Here is an 18,776-nt window from a genome sequence, read left to right on the forward strand (position 1 = left end):
TCCTTCCTTCCTTCCTTCCTTCCTTCCTTCCTTCCTTCCTTCCTTCCTTCCTTATTCCTTTCTGTCTTTCTGAGACAGGGTTTCTCCGTGTATCCCTGGCTGTTCTGAAACTCTCCCTGTAGACCATGCTGGCCTCGAAGTCACAGAGAACCAGCTGTCTCTGCCTTCTGAGAGCTGGGATCAAAGAAGTGCACCACCACCCAGTGCTGAAAGCATTTTCTTAATTGAGGGTCCCTCTTTTCAGATACCTTTAGTTTATCTCAAGTTGACATAAAACTAGCCAGCACAGTCCATGACATACATATGCAAAACTAATATGAGGTTATTGATCTGTCAAGAATCACAGAGTCGCTAAAGCACCTCTTAAAGGACTTTTTTTTATGTCAGTGTACTATTATGCTTGACATAGGAGCAGGTGGTTTGCTTTGTTTTGTGCAGGAACTATTTATAATGAGACCATCCTCTGTCCTGTGCCCATTCCCCTTAGAGCTTGTTCAGTGCTAACTGCAGAAAATGAAACAAAGAGAGGGCAGAAGCATGTACATTCTCATCAAGAATTAGGGAAGTCAGGAGAGGACATGGCTGTGGTAAATTGCTCATCTAGCATGCATGAAACACTGGGATTGATTCGCAGAAGCACATAAACAGGGCAGAGTGGTTCATGGAGGGTAGGAATTAGTTCAAAGTCATCCTTCCAGAGGATGACTTCTGGGGACAGCCTGGGCTCTGTAAAACATTCTCAGAGGAAGAAGATAAGGCAGCAACATTGATGTCTGCTGGAGAGATGGTTCGGGGGTTACTTGTCTGCTCTTCCAGAGGACCTGGGTTTGATTCCCAGAACCCACAGATGACTCACAACCTTCTGTTCCTCTACTTTTAGAGAATCTGATACTCTCTTCTAGTCTCCACAGGCTTTATATGCATGTGGTACACAGTCATACAGGCAAGTAAAGCACTCATACACATAAAAATAAAGTAAAATTTAAAAAATATTTTAGATGTGGAAGAGCAGGAGGAAGATGAAGAGGAATAATAATAATAAGCCACTGCTGCCATTGCTACCAGCCATTAGAGTCATGGGCACCACTTGGCCTAGTGGCAGAGCTCTGCAATTTCAGATTATGTGGAAGTCTGAGACAGATGCATTATAAGTCCAGAGCCTGCCTGGGCAATTTCTTGAGATTGTTTCTTGAAATAAAAGTATACAAAATAACTCTGGTGAGATGGCTTAGCTGGTAAAAGGTACTTACCTTTAAGCTTGATCACCTTAATTTAATCCTTCATCCCCACAGGATGGAAGTAGTGAACCGACTCTCAAAATGTGTCCTCTAACTTTCACACATGAAAGATGTCCCCCATGGTGTAGATGTGTGCACAAATACAATGTAATAAATGTCCCAAAACAAGGACATTCCTTTTAGCTACTGCTCTTTCTTCCTCCTTTCTTTTTCTCCTTGAGATAGGTTCTAGCTCCCTAGCCCAAGGTTTCCTGCAAGTGTTGATTATCCTGCCCCCATGGGCCATGTGCTAAGGTTGCAGGCGTGTGTCACCACATACTTAGTGCCTCAGTTATTCCTTTGCTCAGCAGTTTGTACTATAATGTTGACTTTCTTTGCTTTCATGGCTGTACCTCAGGCACTGACTTTTTCTGTTCTCCCAGAATCTAGTGCCATCACCAAACAGAGGGAACTCGGTTTCCAAGGACACTTGTCGCTCCCTTTCTACTATGATTTTATTTCCTTGTTTTATTTAGAGATAACACACACACACACTTAAACACAAACATGCACATGCATCCATACACAAATATTGTAATATACTTGGGGCCAGGGTCTATAGCTCAGTGGTAGAGCACTTGCTTAGCCTGCATGGAGCTCAGCAGAAAAGGACATTATAATGTTTACCTTGATAGCTGTATTTTTGGTACTTCTTTCTATTTATTTTTTGTTGTATAGTACTTATATCACAAGATATAGTGGTAAAAAAGCACATTTTATTTATCCATTTACTTATTTTTTTAGATAGGGTCTCATTCTTGGCTGTCCTGGAACTCACTAGGTAGACAGGTTAACCTCAAACAGTAATCTGTTTGCCTCTGTCTCTGCCTCTGAAGTGTTGCAATTAAAGGTATGTGCTACCACACTAGGCCAGAGAGCTCCACTTAAAAAAATATATATTTTTATCTGCATATATTTATCTGTGATGAGTGTGGACAACAGATGAGAGTTTTCAGGAATCAGTTCTTTCTGTTCAAGCCTTTACTGGATGAGTCATCTCCCAGCCTCATTTTTATTTCCTATCTATTGCTAATGTGGTTATTTCTTACCAGAACAAGTTTAAGACTTCTTTGGGGGCTGAAAAGATGGCTCAGCTGTTGAGATCAAGGATTGTTATTGTAGAGGTTTTATTCTAGCCCTCATAGGGACAGCTCACAACTGCCTATAACTTCAGCTCCAGGGATCCAACACCCTCTTCTGGCCTCTACTGGCATTCCCATTCATGTGCAGAGACACATGGCCACATACTTTAAAAACTAAACAAACCTTAAAAAAAAGAGAGAGGCGTCTGTATATATATCAATAACAATCCTTTTTCAGGCCTGGATTTTACAACTGTTTTCTCTGCTTCTGGCTTGTCTTTCATTGTCAACAGTATGTTTTACAGACTTCCATAATTTTAATGAAATCCAACTCACTTTTTCCTTTCATGCTTTTGGTATTCTCAAGACACCACTGTTGAGAAAAGAATAGTCTCAGTGCTGCACAAAGAAACACGCAAATGAAGTGAAGGCGATTCAGGAAGTCGATTTCTTTCTGCAAAAAGTGATCACCAAGATAGAAAACACACACACACACACACACACACACACACACACAAAGAGAGATAGAGACAGACAGATACACACAGTGCACCGTATTCCTCGTTATTCTCCTTTTTTTCCATGCTTTCTTCCACCTCAGCACCTACAGCAAAGAGCCAAAGCAGATGAATAATCTAAGTTTCCATTCATGTAGTAGCATTTCAGAAAAATGTTGGTAATATTATTTCAAAAGGGTACTGCTTTTGTGTATTTACGTCTTACAGTGTTTTGGTGGTTCCTATGACTCTTTATTATAAACCATTGACTTAATTTTTTGGATAGGGGCTTGCTAAGTATCCCAGTCTCATCCTGCCTCAGCCTTCCAAATGTTGGGACTTTCCCCATAGCCCTCTATCAACGTTCTTTCTTTCCAAAACAAAGCAAAAGAAGGGTTATTTATTTATTTTTCTTAGGGGTATGTGTACTTTTGAGAATTTATGTGCCCCACATGCATGTAGGAGCCCTAGGAGGGCAGAAGAGGGCATAGTATCTCTTGGAACCGTAGTTACAAGTGGGGATGGTCTGGCTTGTAGGTGCTAGAAAGTGAAATCAGTCCTCTGTAAGAGCAGTAATCGCTCTTAATCGATGAGCTATCTCTCCAAATCCCTAGTCCTTGACTGTCCAAAAGCAAGAATTGGGATTATTGCTGTAATATATCACGCTGGCAAGGGAGAAAATCTAAAGTCCCACTTTATTAGTCAGAGGAACCCTATAATAAAACCTAGTCACTATGCTCCCTTAATGGCAGATAAGGTTTTTTTTTCCCCATTACTTTCCCATACTTTAAAGATGAGCATCACTTACCAAGTAACAGAAACATGCAGGGAAGCTTTTAACTAACTTCAGTTTGGAATTTCCAAGCACTAATTTGGGCAAGCTGAGCAGAACAAGCTAGGTGGGTAGAGTTTGCTGCGCAGCTACTCGAGGGTCTGCGGTAGCTGAGAGCTGGCGACCGGGTAAAGCCTGAAGCTGTAATGATGTCAACTTGTTATTTACTTTCCAAATCTGAATGACTGAGCAAGGCGAAAGGAGAATCAATCAACCACAATGTGACCCTACAGGCGGAAAAAACGCAGCGCTACCACCAGCATGCAGTGGGGGAAGGGAAGCACGTGTAAACTGGGCCAGGGTTGCATCACGAGCGGGCTCGGGTTTTCGATTGCACCCTTCGTAATACCTCAACATCAGTCTGCACAAGCTCAGAAGCCCAATAGCTAAGAAGGGCAGGCTCAAGGGAGCCCTACCAAGTCCTTTGGGGGTGGGGTGGGGGCTTGAATGGCAGCTGATAGCTAATAAGCCAGTGTTCTGCTGATTCACAATTATGGAGACTGTGTAAGTGTGTATTTTTTATTGATGCGCTCTAATAACGGTGTACCAACAGTCGTTTGACATATTTGACGTTTCATAGCAATATTTTGCAAGATAATTTTGAGGTCCGCCTTTTTGATGGAGAACCGGCCCCTTAAAAACTCGCCCCGGGTTCTCCCCTCCACCCCCAACTACCAGAGCAACAAACGCCTAGTGTTCAAGGAAGGAGCAAGTGAGGTTAGGGTTTAAATTGCCGAGTGTTACTGGGCTCTTAGCACCGAGCTCATTAGAAGCCTAAGGGAGGGGCAAATTGATTTTAAAAATACTCAGCAAGGCAGACACCAAAGGTGCTGAGGAGGAGGGCCGGATATTTATTTAATTGAATTAAAGGCGGGAGTTGGGGGGAAATCGTCACCAACGTGGAAGGGAGGAAGAAGCGCCAGGGCTGGGCCTTACCAGTCATGGCAACAGAAAACACTTTGCCAGCGCCTGCGGTTTCAGGCCTGGGGGTGGGGATTGGCAGATTTGAGGGCCCCAGTACCCTAACATAGCCCTCCCCGGCTTATTTGTGCCTTAGTCTGGTACCGAAGCGTCTCCCAATGCATTTCTGACTGTTGGCTGAGAGAGGTTTTGCAAAGGTCATGGCTGCGCCCTAGTCCTCATTTTTTGCGGTGGGCGTAAAGGCAACTGGGGAGTGCTTTACGTCGTTAATTTTGAAGAAGATGCGCTCGGAGATGGGTTGCAGGAGAACCTTCTAGGCCAGCTGGGCGGCTTCATCTTTTGAGGTGGGGGATGGTAACACTTTCGGTGGCTTGAGTTACCAGTCCCTCCCCCAATCTTCAGGGTGGCCCTTGTTCCCAACCCCTCCCCCCGCCCGAGCCACCTTGGAGTGCGGGGTTTTGGGATTGGGTATCCGTGGAGGGGCCCTGTTCTCCCTCATTCCTCTCGGAGCCTGTAGAAAAGGAGCCAGGGGCCGGGTTGGGGCCCAGAGGGCAACGCTTAGGCTTCCCTCCTCCACCTTGGGCTTGGGGCGGGGTGAGGTGGGGGTGGGGAGGCTTTAGGGTGAAGAACTGTGCAGAGATGTAAGTCTTTTCCCTGCCCGCGGGGGGCTGGGTCTGGACTTGGTCCGGGGAAGGGCGGGCCTGGCGTCCTAGCCCTTAGTGGGGGAGGGGCTGCCGCGTGGGGACGTGGCCCCCCCCAGGAGCTGGGGGAGGGGCCGGCGGGCACGCGGTGGGGGAGGGCAGGGCTGTAGAGAGCCTCTTCCAGGTGTCTGGGGAGGGCGGCGCGCTGTCGACCCCCTTGGCACGTCTCCCAGCCAGGCTAGGCGCGCTCGCGTCCGCTCCCAGCGGAGGTCACTGGCCGTGTCGGTCCCTCCCGCCGTCCCGCCCTCTCCCGCCGCCGCCGCTCCCAGCCCAGCCCCCCCAGTCTCGACGCTCGGGAGCGACAAGCCGCCAGCGCCCCCGCCCCGCCGCCGCTGCAGCGCCCTCCGGCCGCCATTCGCCACCGAAACTTTCCAGCGCCCGCTCTTCTCGTGGACTAGGTGGCGGGCCAGGGGCAGCGCGCGGCTGCTCCGGGGCGCTTGGCCCTCGTCGGCCTCTGCGCGGCCCGGGGTTGGTGACGGTGGACCCGCCAGTACGCTGAGTGCGCGGCCACAAGTTGCACGGCTCGCGGCGAGGTGAGTACACGCCGGGCAGGGGCGCAAACTTCTCGGGCCGAGGGGCGCGGCGGTGACCCCGACCGCGGGCCCTGAAGCTTCTGGAGGGGCAAGTTGCCTTGTACCCCCTCACCCAGGTTGGGCGCGCTCCCTGTACGCTGAACAATACCTCCGGGGCGGCCGCTCCCCGAAGTGGCCGCGCGCGCGGGGGGCGGGAAAGGCCTGGGTGCGCCTTTGTTTTGGGGAGAGGGAAAGGCAAGTTTAGGGAAGCTCTTGCAGTTCAGTCCCAGCATCTCTTTGTCTGAGGCTCCAGAGGGGGTTGGCTGGGCTGACTCGGGTCGCCCTGGGACTTGGGGGCCGCGCGGGATCCCCTCGTGGGGGAGGGGAGCCTCATTCATCCTCGAGGCGCGGGCCGGGGCTCCCGGAACCCGGTGGACGCGCGGCGGCGCGCGGGGGAGAGTGGCTGGCCCGTCCGTGCTCAGTTTCTGAGGCTCAAACTGTCAGGGAAGTCCGGGAGCCCCCTCCCCGTACGTACTCCCAGGCCTGGTCTCGGGGACCAGGGTTGTGGGGGGGTGACAACGATGGAGGGCGGCTCCTCTAGCTAGGTAAGGGAGAGGGACCGCCCAGCACGGCCTGGGGAGGGTGTAAACCTGTTGCTTTGGGGCTGGGGAGGGGTTCTCTAGATTTGCACTTACCCACATCCCCATCTTAGGAATTTCCCTTACGTAGAGACGGGTTCAGGGAGCAGGAGTTTATGTGGGAGGGGTGCGCCTTTGAACCTCGGTGATCTTGGGGTTTTGTGACAACTTTAGGAGGAGGCTAGAGGCCCGCTGGTGCTGGATGAGGCCTGGGCTTCACGTGCGTGACCAGTGCGCAGTCAGGAGCTTGGGGCTTTTTTTTCCTTTCTTTTCTTTCTTTCTTTTTTTCTTTTTTTTTCCACCTCCTGGCGTTCTCAGAGGCCTCCGCACCGTAAATTCCGCAGTTAGGATCAGCTTGTTTCTTTCTGACCAAGTGTTGTGGAGCAAACCCTAAAACAGCTCCCTTCCCCCTAACCAAAACCTAAGCCTCACTGCTAGTGCAAGTGTTTGTTTCTGTTCTGCTTTGGTGTGTGCGCCTTGACCTGACTTGTGTTTTGTTCTGAGCCAATCCCTGGTTTAACTTAAAAGAGGACACAGGAATTCAGGAGGGAGAGGGGTGAGTGCTTTGTCCCCCGGTCTTCGTTTAGGGTAGCAAATAGGTCTTGATGGGTCTATGAAATTTACCATTAGTCATTTCTAGAAGACACACAGAAAGGTGTGAAAATAGTGTTGAGTGTAGACGGCACTTTTATTTTTAAAGGGATTTCGTGTCCAAGTGTTCTGCAGATTTTCATGGCGCTACCCACCTGGGTAATTAGTACACCGATGAAAGTTGAAGTTCACTTGATCCACTTATTAAAATGGCCCCCTAAAGCTTTTCAAGCCTTTAATCACACAAACACACACACACACACACACACACACACACCTGTAGGACAGGCATGGGTGATTTGGGGTGTAAGGCTCTCCTACCCTAGGATACGTCCTTACTTGGGTCAGAGAAGTCCACTTAGGCATTAAGAAAGAGGAAGATATTTTAACCCCCCCCCCTTTTTTATGGTATTGGGCAGATACTCAATTTGAAGTTTACCTCGGTTTTGCTGTTGGGTTTTGCTGTTTTTCTAGGCCCAGGGAGTCACACCAAAGCAAGGCCTTTGGGGGAAATTGTAAGAGGAGGCTGATGGCTGTCTAGTATGGTGGGCTACCAGGATCCTTGGTGTGTTGATAATTTTCTTTGATGCAGGATTATTGTGGTTTGAATGAGAATGGTCTCCATAGGCTCATAATTGAATGCTAGGTCCTCAGCTGGTGGAAATGTTTTTGAGAAGGTTTAGAAGTGTGGCCTTTTAAGGTATGTGTATCGCTTTGAGGTTTCAAAGGCCTATACCATTCCCAGTTAGCTCACTGTCTGCCTGTGCTTGTGAATCAGATGTAAGCTGTCTTGTTCCCGTGCCATGCCTACCTGCTGCCATGCTCCCTGTCATGATGGATGGTCATGGGCTCTAACTCTCTGAAACTATAAAGTACCAGTGAGTTCTTCCTTCTGTAAGTTGGCATGATCTCTTCAAAGCAATAGAAAAATAAACAAGACAATTGGATCAGTTCAGAGAACTATAAACACCTTCAAGTTTTAGATACTAATTTCTACATCTTAAGTTTGCTTTAGTAAACAGTATAGGTACCAGTAGTGTAGTATAGGACTGTGGAATTGTAAATGATCCTGAAGCCTATTTTTTAATGTTCTCATGTATATGTAGATGTGTTTGTGTACTTGTGTTTCTGGTTGTATGTGTATATGTAAGAAGGAGGTGGATGTCAGAGATTGATATGGAGTATCTTCCTTAGTTGGTAATTATCCATCCATGTTATTTTTTCAGACAGGGTTTCTTTCTCTTGCAACGTGAAGCTCAGAAATTTGGCTAGACTGACAAGCCCCAAGGATCCTCCTCATTGTTGGAATTATAGACACAGACTGTAGCACCCATATTTTTACATGGGTTCCTAGGGATTAAATTCAGGTCTTCACTGTTCTGATGGAGCCATTTCCTTGCACACCAGTTTTACATATCAGAGACTCTACATTTCTATTGTTGTGGTTAAATGGTGATTCTACCTTGCTAGGTTCTTGGGATAGTGTTTATTGGGAACCATAACTGAGAAAGTGGTTGTTTAGAGCAGCCAAGTTGCTGTGTCTGTTCCAAGTAGTGATTGGAGAGAAGAGGATGCTCTAGCCACATTTAGCCTGAACTGTGAAAAAGCCCACCTAGTCGTCCAGTTGCATCATCTTATCCATTTGCAAAAATCAAAAGGAGGGGCTAGGGATGTAGCTCAGTTGCTAGGGTGCTTACCTAGCAATCAGGGCCTAGCAAAAGAGGTCCTGTGTTCAATCCCTAGCTATGGATGTCATCTCAGTATTGAGGAGCTAGAGGAAAATGTTAGTAGCAGGCACAGCTTAGGCAGAGTTAGTTGCAGAGAGGTTGTCTTAGTTAGTGTGCATGAGGCCTTTGGTTCAAACCCCATTAATTCTAGGAAGAAAGAAACAAAACAAAAACTTCACATTTTATATGCAAATAAAAATTTAATTTTTTATTACATTTCATTTATTTATTTGTGTGTATGTGCTTGCACACGTAGAAGTCAGGACAAGTTCTCTTTTTTTCATCTTGTGGGTTTTGGGTGTCAAATTAGGCACCAAACCCCTTACTGGATACACCACATTACCCACTCTATGATGAGTACTTTATAGGCCTTTCCGATATGGATTACAATCACCGTGTCCATTTTCCAGCCAAGGAAACTGATTCTTAACAGAGGACAAGTAATGCATTCATACATAGGGGGAGGACAGGCATGTGAGTCCCAAGGCCCAGCTAATCTTAAACTTGGTCTTCCTATGCTTTCTTGTCTATCTAGTGTGGGTTTTCCCACTTGGGAATGTATAAGTTCCATTCCCCTCTCCTGCCCCTCAGATTTCCATTAAATGTTGATAGGGATCTGTCAATCAGTATTAGTTGTTTCTGTCTTATCATCCTGGAAGGCCCTCTGTGTTTCAGACGGGGATTGTTTTTTCCTGTAGCTTTGCCACTGTGTATGTCCTTAGAATTGGCTGAAAACAATTCTGCTCTGTTGGAGTCCATTTTATGGATTCAATAGCACATGAGATTCAACCAGTAACGTGTCTTACTGAACAGAATTAAATGTGCAAAGGTCTGGTCACCCAGGGCTGTTTTGGTACATGGTGAAGTTTTCATAAACAAAGCAAGAATTTGAGTGTAGTTTTTGTAGGGTGCTTTTTGATTTTGAAATAATTCACAGGCGGGTTGATTTAAACAATTGTGTGTGTTTGTGTGTGTGAGCATATATGTGCATGTTCATGTTGAACAATCCCTCATGTCATTCCTCAGGTGTCCATATTGATTTCAGTTTTTGTGTGTGTACCTCTGCACGTGTGTGTGCGCAGATGTGTGGGCATGTGGAGGCCAGAAGTTGACACTAAATTTCACTTATATTTTGAACAGTGGGTCTTATTGAACCTGGAGCTCACCAATTTGTACACACTGGAGTTAATATAAATTACCACTTGACCAGTGTCAGGGATCTTGTCTCTAACTCACAGCTCTAGGATTATAGGCATATACCAACCACTATCCCTATATTTTTACATGGATACTGAGGATGAATCCTCATACTTGTGTGACAAGCACTTTACCCACTGAGCCATCTTCCAGGCTCCCCACCCCTTTCTTTTTTTTTTTTTTTTAAGATTTAAGATTTTATTTATTTTATTTATGAGTACACTGTAGCTGTCTTCAGACACACCAGAAGAGGGCATCCAATCTCATTACGGATGGTTGTGAGCCACCATGTGGTTGCTGGGATTTGAACTCAGGACCTCTGGAAGAGCAGTCAGTGCTCTTAACCGCTGAGCCATCTCTCCAGCCCTACCCCTTTCTTTTTGAGACAGGGTTTCACCATATAATTCAGGTGGACCCAGGACTAGTTTTGTAGACCAGGCTGGCCTGGAACTCGGGCATCCACATGCTTCTGCCCCTGCTGGGATTAAAAGTGTGTGCTGCCACCACCACCTGGCCAGCTTGTACAGCTTTTTTTTTTTTTTTTTTTGTGGGTTCTGAGAATTAAACTCAGGTCCTTGTGCTTGTGTTGCAGGGACTTTGCTGGCCCAACTACCTCTCAGGCCCCCAGATTTTTCTGTATTTGTGTGCGATAGTGAGGATAGTGAGTATTGAGTCTCATGCATATGAGATGTAGGTAAAATCATGGAGCTACACTCTCAAACTCCATTTTATTCTGAGAAAAGACTTCACCAGGTACCTAAGCTAGCCTTGAGTAGGTGATCCTTTTGAATATCTGAGATGATGGATGGGCCTGGGCCACCTCACCTGGTCTGTGTCTTGTATCTCTTGTAAACTCTGGCTACCTTGACTTCTTTCCATTCCTTTCTTGAAGTTTAAATCCTAAATACTAAGTTAAATACCAAATTAAAAGATCCACAGAAGTCCTTCCACAAGGTGCTGGTCACAGCAGTCAGTTCCTTTAAAAAATAAAAACAATGTCCTCGGGCAGTGGTGGCACTCCCCTTTAATCCCAGCATTTGGGAGGCAGAGGCAGGCGGATTTCTGAGTTCGAGGCCAGCCTGGTCTACAGAGTGAGTTCTAGGACAGCCAGGGCTACACAATGAAACCCTGTGTTTTAAAACAAACACACACACACACACACACACACACACACACACACCATAGCTGTTAGTGTTTCCTGAACATTAGCTCTTGACTCAAGGTATTTTTATTAGTTATTTGATATATTCTTTGCATAGTTATGTGGATGTGTTAGAGATGTCATTTTAAGAGAGGACAAGGGATGGGAGAAACCCAACTTGTGTTTTCTGGAGACATCTCTTTGCATCTGTCCTCATGTACTATTTTTATCTTTTGATTTTAATCTTATTATTGTTTGGATTCTCTCATTCGCTCTCTCTGCCTCCCTTTTCCCTCCTCCTCCTTCTTTCTGTTCTGTTCTTTGAACCAGAATCTCACTACATAGTCACTGGCTGGCTCTGTAGACCAGGCTTGCCTGCCTTGTCTCCTAAATGCTGGGATGAAAAGTCCCATACTTGTTTTAATTAATTAATTTATATTTTGTATTTGGTGTATGCATGTGTTCATGTGTGTGCATTTGGGCATGCAGATGTATACGTTTGTGTTGCGCACACACATGTGTGCCAGAGGTTGATGTTAGCTGTCTTCCTCAATCATCCTTCCATTTTAGGAGACAGGAGCTCTCACGGAACTTGGACCTCTCACCGCTGCTGGGATTCCAGATATACACTGCGCTGGGAAAGAGGGAAGGGAGACAGAGGGCGAGACCTGAGGGGAAAATCTTGCCGAGTCTCTGTCTCCAAAGGCCAGTTCCTTCCTTCATACTAAAAATAGTCATGGAAAAAAGAAAAAAGTTTATCTTTCAAACATTAGGAAAGGATAAATGTTTACAAAATGATTTTAATCTTGCTTCCTCATTGGAGATGGTTTTAAAACGTATTTAGTAGTGAAAGATTAACAGTTTATTGAATGTAGTATACCTGTGAGTTTTTTAAAGGGGAAAAAGGGTGAATCTGAGGTGTCAGGAAACCTGAGGTAGGGAGCAAGTGTCTTGGCTCAGTCAGCTGAGAAACTGTGATGTTCAGTGCTGAGTGATCACTGTAGGTCACAGAGGTGGGAAATCTTAGTCAGGAAGCTGGGGCTCAAAAGGGGGAACCCCAGAATTTACTTAAGATACCTTTATGCCCACAGGAAGTGCCTTGAACTATAGATCCATTATAAAAGCTATTTTGAGTCAAGTCTCCCTCAATGGCTTATTTTGAGTTTGACCTCCCTCTGAGAGATTCTCTTTCACTGATAAAAGAGAGTCAGTAACCTCAGGGCTATCCAAGTATCCTGATGGAGATAGGCATGGGGCCTCACACTTACCATCCATTTGGAAGAGAGCTGAATTTCAGATTCTTTGCAAGATCAATAGGTGGTCTTAAGCACTGAGCCTTTTCTCTAGTCCTGCCTCCAATTGGCTCTTTAGTCCTCTTCCCTCACCCTCTGGAGTGCTGGGATTACAAACGTGTTGTACACAGCTGGCACATCAGTGTTTTGGGGCAGGGTACGATAGGAAATAAATGACCATAGCTGCTGCCAGGTACAATAAGTCTCAGGTGCTCACAGGAAAAGGGAAAGGGGGAGAGATGGTACTTGAATAATGATTGAAATTCAGGCCTGTGGGTATAGGGGAAGAGGGTAGAGGGGCAGAGAAACCCTGCCTTCCAAGCACTCAGAGCCCAGGAATATACAAAACTTTCTGTTTCTTGCTGTGGTTTTTAAAGATGTTACAGATCACTAGATTTGGCTTCAAGTCACCTTCTTATTTGTGGTGTTGATTAGGAGAACTCCCAGATAGCCCTGTCTCATGTTTATGCAGACTCAGGAAGGAACCAGTGGAAACACTGGTCATCCTGAAATTTCAGTGCCACACAGGTACGCTAAGAAACCTGAAAGAGTATAGATAGGCAAGGAGTGTCTCAAACATTTGTGTGATTGTGTCTGCATCTATATAACTGGTGGCATAGTGAAATGAGCCAGAGGTTTGGGGAATGTGCTGGTCATTTTTTTGTTTAACTTGTTACAAGCCAAGGTCATTTAAGAAGAGAGAACCTCAACTGAGAAAATGTCTTCATCAGATTGGCCTGTGGGTAAGTCCGTGGAAGTGGGAGGTGCCACCTCTGGGCAGGTGGTCCAGAGTTTTAGTATAAGATAACAAGCTCTGCAAGCAATGGGGAGCAAGCCAGTAAGTAGCACCCCTTCTTGGCCTCTGCTTCAGGTTATTGTTATTTAATTTTTTTTGAGATTATAATTACAACATTTCTACCCTGCCTTTTCTTTCTTCAAATCCTCCCATATACTGTAGTCTGTAATTCCACTCCCAGGGGAATCTGTCATCCTCTTCTGACCTCTGTGTATCAGGCAGGCACATGGTGTACATACATACATACAGCCAAAATGTTAATACACATAAAATAGTACAATAAATAAATCTTAAAGAGAGCAGTAATTTTTCTGTACAGAACTGCTGATAGGTATTAAATATCATCTAATATCTACAGTGTTCAGGTGGAGGCCAGACTGTTTGTCTGTTATCTTCAAACACAGGGCACTTGGGCATGCAACGCTCCTAAAGTCTTCCCCGTAGATCAGTCATGTGAAAGTAAGCCAGGAGGAAATAGAGAACTCATTTTGTGTTTGTTGTTTGGAAAAAGGTGAATTATTGTTTTGTTGTTTTGTTCCTTTTGTTTGTTTGTTGTGTTTTTTTTTGGCAGGGGGTTGTTGAGACAGCATCTCTTGCTGCCCAGGTTTGTCTTACATTTACTGTGTAACTGATGTTGAGTTTGAATTCCTCCTGATCCCCCTGCCTCAGCTGCCCTGGTGCTGGGATGCTGGGTGTGCACTGTTATGTCAGGCTTTAAAAAAAAAACCAAATTCTTACTTGTATTGCTCATCTTCATTTTACTTTGGGCAATAATTTTGCTTTCTGTGTTTTCATGGCAGCTGCTGTGTTTTGTAGAAGACCCCTTGTCTTGGCAGTTTGGCAACTTAGGTCTTAGTTTTCTGTTCTCATGACAAAACATAATGCCCAAGGCAACTTACAAAAGACAGCATTTGATTTGGGGGTTTAACAGTTTCAGAGGATTAAAGTCCATGACCACAATATCACAATAATGAGGAGCAGGGTAGCAAGCCGAGAGGCCTGGCGCTGAAGCAGGAGCTAAAAGCTTATGGGTGGAGACAGCAGCCATGAGCAGAGCAAGCTAACTGAAAATGGTGTGGGCTTTTGAAACCTCAAAGCCAGAAAGACCTAGTGATTCATATATTAGTGATTCATATATAATATCTCTGTCTCTCTCTCTCTCTCTCTCTCTCTCTCTCTCTCTCTCTCTCTCTGTGTCTCTCTCTCTCTCTCTCTCTCTCTCTCTCTCTCTCTCTCTCTCTCTCCAAAAACGCCAAACCTCCTAATCCTTCCCAAACAGTTCAACTGTTGGGGACCAAGTATTCAAATACCTGAGCCTGTGGGAGCCAGTCTCATTCAAACCGCCACAAGTGGCCTGTCAAGCGTGTGGGATCACTTGAGCCTGTGTGTCCAGCAGTGTATACATGTTTGTATATATGTGTGCACAGGCTTGTGTGTTACATGTTTACACATCTGTGTGGAGGCCAGAGGTCAACATCGGGTATCTTCCTCACCTAATGTTTTGAGTCAGTTGCCTTACTGAACCTGGAGCTTGCTCATTTGCTGACTGGACAGTGTACCCAGCACTGGGATTACAAACTACTACAGCTGGCTTTTATGTGGGTTCTGGGAAAGGAACTCATCTCCATGTCTGTGCAATCTGTGCATTATAAACCACACTATTTCCTCAGGCCTAGGTGTCAAGATTTTAATTCGAAAGCCATGCATTAATTTTTTGGTATGACCACTTTTCCCCTTCAGATTTGTTAAGGATCAATATTTTATGTTGACTAAATGCTGGAGTTGGGAGGAACAGACACTTATTTCTGTCTCAGACTCAGTCTGTTGTTTTTCTCATGATTAAAATAGGTACTGTATAGTTAACATCAGTAGGAAAGGATGTGAATTATAGTTAAACACAGACACACACAGACTATCTCTCCCTTCCTCCCTCTCTCCTCCCTCCCCCTCCCTCCCTCCCTCTCCCCTCTATAGTGAAAGTTAAAGCAGGTAGAGATTCTCATTGACCTAGAGATTCTCATTCTACCTTGTCTACCAGCACTGCCCAACTTCTGCTTGAGGCCTTGCCTGCTGCAAGCAGGTCTTGGTTTAATGTTGGAAGCAGGTCAACAGGATCCTGTGACACTGCTTTAGCTCTGAGCCAGCATCCTCATGTCTTTGTTGAGTGACAGCAGTCATTATCCATTTGATGGTTCGACAGCCAATTGCATGATTGTAAAATTTCAGAAATCTGTCTCCAAGGATTGTCCTGAATGGGCTGTATCTTCTGAACTGTACTGGTTTGTATTTTCTGTGTGTTGAAACAATATGCTTATTATGTGCAAGTGTTTCTGCACTATTCCCAAGAGTTTGAGGGGACTGGTCAAGGCAAGGGAAAAGCCACTGGACCATGAATGCTCTTGAGTCCAGGAACCTGGCAAAGAGAATACAGAACGAAGTGCTTGGTCTGGTTACACCGAGCAAGGACTGTTAACAGAATTCAATCAAGGAATGAAGTGGCTTCTCCTTAGAAGATGAGGTTATTAAATGAGCTGTCGTGGATTTTCCATGGAAATAAAAATCATTTTTTGTTCAAATGTGAAGCTTGATAATTATAAAGATCTGAAGTTAGCAAAATTATATAGCCCAAGTTAATTACATTAGTGTGCTCAAACCAAATATAGAGTAAGATTAACATTTCTGTGTCAGTACAGGGCCTCCTAGCCTTAGCTGCCTTCTCCTATTCGCTTTCCTTTTCCAGATTTTTTTCTTCCTCCTCCCTCTCTCTTCTTCCTTTCTTTTTTCCTTTTGCTATTGAACCCAGGGCCTTCTACACACTAGGCAACCATTATAACCCTGAACTATATTCAGAATATCTCAGTTAGCTGCCTTCTGAATACATACCTGTTTTGAATATACAAGATGTGTTTTCAGGAAAATTTGTCGAAACAAGAGACTTTGAAGTTTTTTCTTTTGTGTGTGTGTGTGTGTTTGTGTGTGTGTGTGTTGTGGGTGTGGAGTTCTTCAAGTACCAAAAACAAAGGCATGCCAGCTCTTTTTACGGTACTAAGATGATGGAATCTAGGGCCCTGTTCAAGCTAGGCAAGGGCTCTACCACTGAACTATTTCCTACCTCCATTTCAGACACTATTGGAGAAGATGACTAAATATCTGTTCCTTCTACCTCCCAAATACTGGGATTATAGGTGTTCAGCACCATGCTAAGCTTATATGGTGCTGGAGAGCAAATTTAAGGCTTTGTACATATGAGGCAAACACTCTTATAACTAAACTATAGTCAGCCACCCCATATATCCTCAAGCTTTTGATCCTCTGTCTCATTGTCCTAAGAAGCTATATTTGCAGGTGTGTATCACCAAGCCCTGCCCTGTTGAATTTGTCATTTTGGGGTCTTACTTTCTTCATGTCATAGTAAGTGAGGAGCAGGAGGCCATTACTGTAATCTTGATTTTTCTGTGATTCCTTTGCTTTTTTCCAGTTCACAGCTTGCTCTCAGATTTCCTGTTCTATTTACTTTTCCATTCAGTGCTCTATATTTGGACAACAAATGTATTTCTGTGGGTGGGTTTCTGGTGTCCCAGATGTTCATGGGAGTGGAATTTCCCCAAGCACACTAGGGGGCCTGGGTAGCAGCTAGAGTTTGGCTTTGTGTATCTCCTAGAGTTGAAATAAGATGGTCCTGGATGTGGAGTGGGCAGCAGTTCTTTTTGTTTTGTTTTGCCTTGCCCTCACTGTTTGCTTTAGTTTTGGTTGCTGGTGATAGCAGCTTCAGGGATGTTTCCTTTGTCATAGACCTCATTTTCATTTATTTATTTTTCTTTTGCAGCACTGCAGATGGAAGCCAGAGCCTTATGCATGCTCTCTCTCCCACTGAGTGATACTCTCCCATTCCCTCCAACCTTGACATAGAATTCTAAAGTTTGTCTTTTAAGTGACTGTTCTTTACCATGACATGCCACAAAAGTCACCATCTTAAATGACCTATGCAAATCTCACTATTAGAAGCTTGTAGAATGTTCTCATTGTAGTTCATGTCCAGTGGTCAGTTGACTCCCTAACCCTGTCATCATTAAGCTCTGGATAAGTGTTTTGTTTTGTTTGGTTTCCTCAAATTTTAGAGCCCTTTAAGTTTTAATTAAACTTTCAGAGTTGCAATATTGGACTTAATACTGGTCTCCCCTCCCCTCCTTACCAAGGGGAGTGATTGATGGGCTAATTTAATTGGCATCCCACCTCAGTTTGTTTGTTTGTTTGTTTGTTTGTTTTTCTTTTTCTCTCCCCTTCCCTCACTCCCTCCCCCTTCCTTCCTCTCTTCCTCTCTTTTTCTTTTTGTTTTTATTTATTTAATCTTTTTTTGAGGTGGAATATCTCTGTGTAGCTCAGGCTGGCCTCAAACTTGCAGTTTTAATGCATCAAGCTCCAGAGTGCTAACAGATCCTAGGCATGGCCCCTACACTTTTTATATGCAGATGCTGGGGATGGAACCCAGGGCTTCATGCTTACAAGGTCAGCACTCCAACTGAGTTACAGTACTAGCCCTGAAACCTTGTGGAGTCTGTTATCTCCTTCTGCCTCCTTCTGTGCCCAAAGGATCACACTCAGGTTTGTCAGGCTTTTGGTAACTAGCACCTTGACTGGTTGAGCCCTCTTACAATTTTTGACTGCAGTGTAAAGCAGGTACTTAGATGCTTCATTAAGACTGAAGCCCCTGGCCTAGAGATTCTAATTGTTCTCATAGAAGAAACACAAGCCTTTGTTACTGACCTGCAAGTAGGCATTATTTTTATAAAACAAAGGGTTTGCAAGACTCAGAAGCTCATTTTAGAGGGGGAGAAGTAATTTTCTACCCCTTGGAAGTGTTTATTCATGAATATACAAACAATGAATGGCCAATGCAGATAGAGGAACTGGGGACCGGGGGTTTTCTTCTGGGAATTGCATTTCATTTGTATGGGTTCTGTTCTGAAGGTGCCTGGCTGATTGACTGTGTGTGAGGCTTGCCTTACTTAAGAATCAATGAGCTTGCTATCTTCAATTTGTGTGGCGTGTAGCCTCCTCTCCATCTCTTGTCTGCTCTTGCTCCAGGACTATGGACTGTACAGATCTGTCTGCTTCCTTGCAATTTCTGTGTGGCTCCTGGCTTTCTTTCAGAGCTAGCTCTCTTTTTCTGTATTTTTGATACAGGCTTGTTATGTAGCCTAGGCTGGCCTGGAACTCAGTATCTTGCCAGTTTGGCAGTGATCCCAGCTCAAAATCCATTCATTTTTTTCTAAGACAGGAAATATAAAAATGCTGCTTTAAAAAGAGCCCAGGCTGTGCAAATCTCTTTCTCTGCCACTCTCTAGAATACCCAGTGTTCTACAGAGTAGAGTAATTTTTTAGACCTTTTTTTCTAGCAAGTTCCGCAGTCCTATGCAAAATATGCAGCCTCATTCTTTTAATCTATATGGAATCATGTTTTGCCTGTTTAGCTTCACCTACTTTATTTTTGTTTTTATTAAGTTATGTTGGAAATAAAGTAGGAATGAAGTATACGTTTAATGAATTTTTTTGGCACACACACATGTGCACA

At 44.8% G+C, this 18,776-nt stretch overlaps 1 protein-coding gene across 2 annotated transcripts in view; it reads left to right on the forward strand.

The window, feature by feature from the left end:
• The first annotated feature begins 5,664 nt into the window (after positions 1 to 5,664).
• LOC114626116 (F-box-like/WD repeat-containing protein TBL1X) overlaps positions 5,665 to 18,776 on the forward strand; it is a 166,338-nt gene continuing 153,226 nt past the window's right edge. For both annotated transcript variants that reach the window (XM_028773461.1, XM_028773464.1), the window contains exon 1: positions 5,665 to 5,843. The gene's annotated coding sequence lies outside the window, so the exon portion shown is untranslated. The remainder of the gene's footprint in view (positions 5,844 to 18,776) is intronic.

Source organism: Grammomys surdaster, unplaced genomic scaffold (assembly GCF_004785775.1).
Source record: "Grammomys surdaster isolate TR1022 unplaced genomic scaffold, NIH_TR_1.0 228, whole genome shotgun sequence".
Classification (NCBI taxonomy): domain Eukaryota; kingdom Metazoa; phylum Chordata; class Mammalia; order Rodentia; family Muridae; genus Grammomys; species Grammomys surdaster.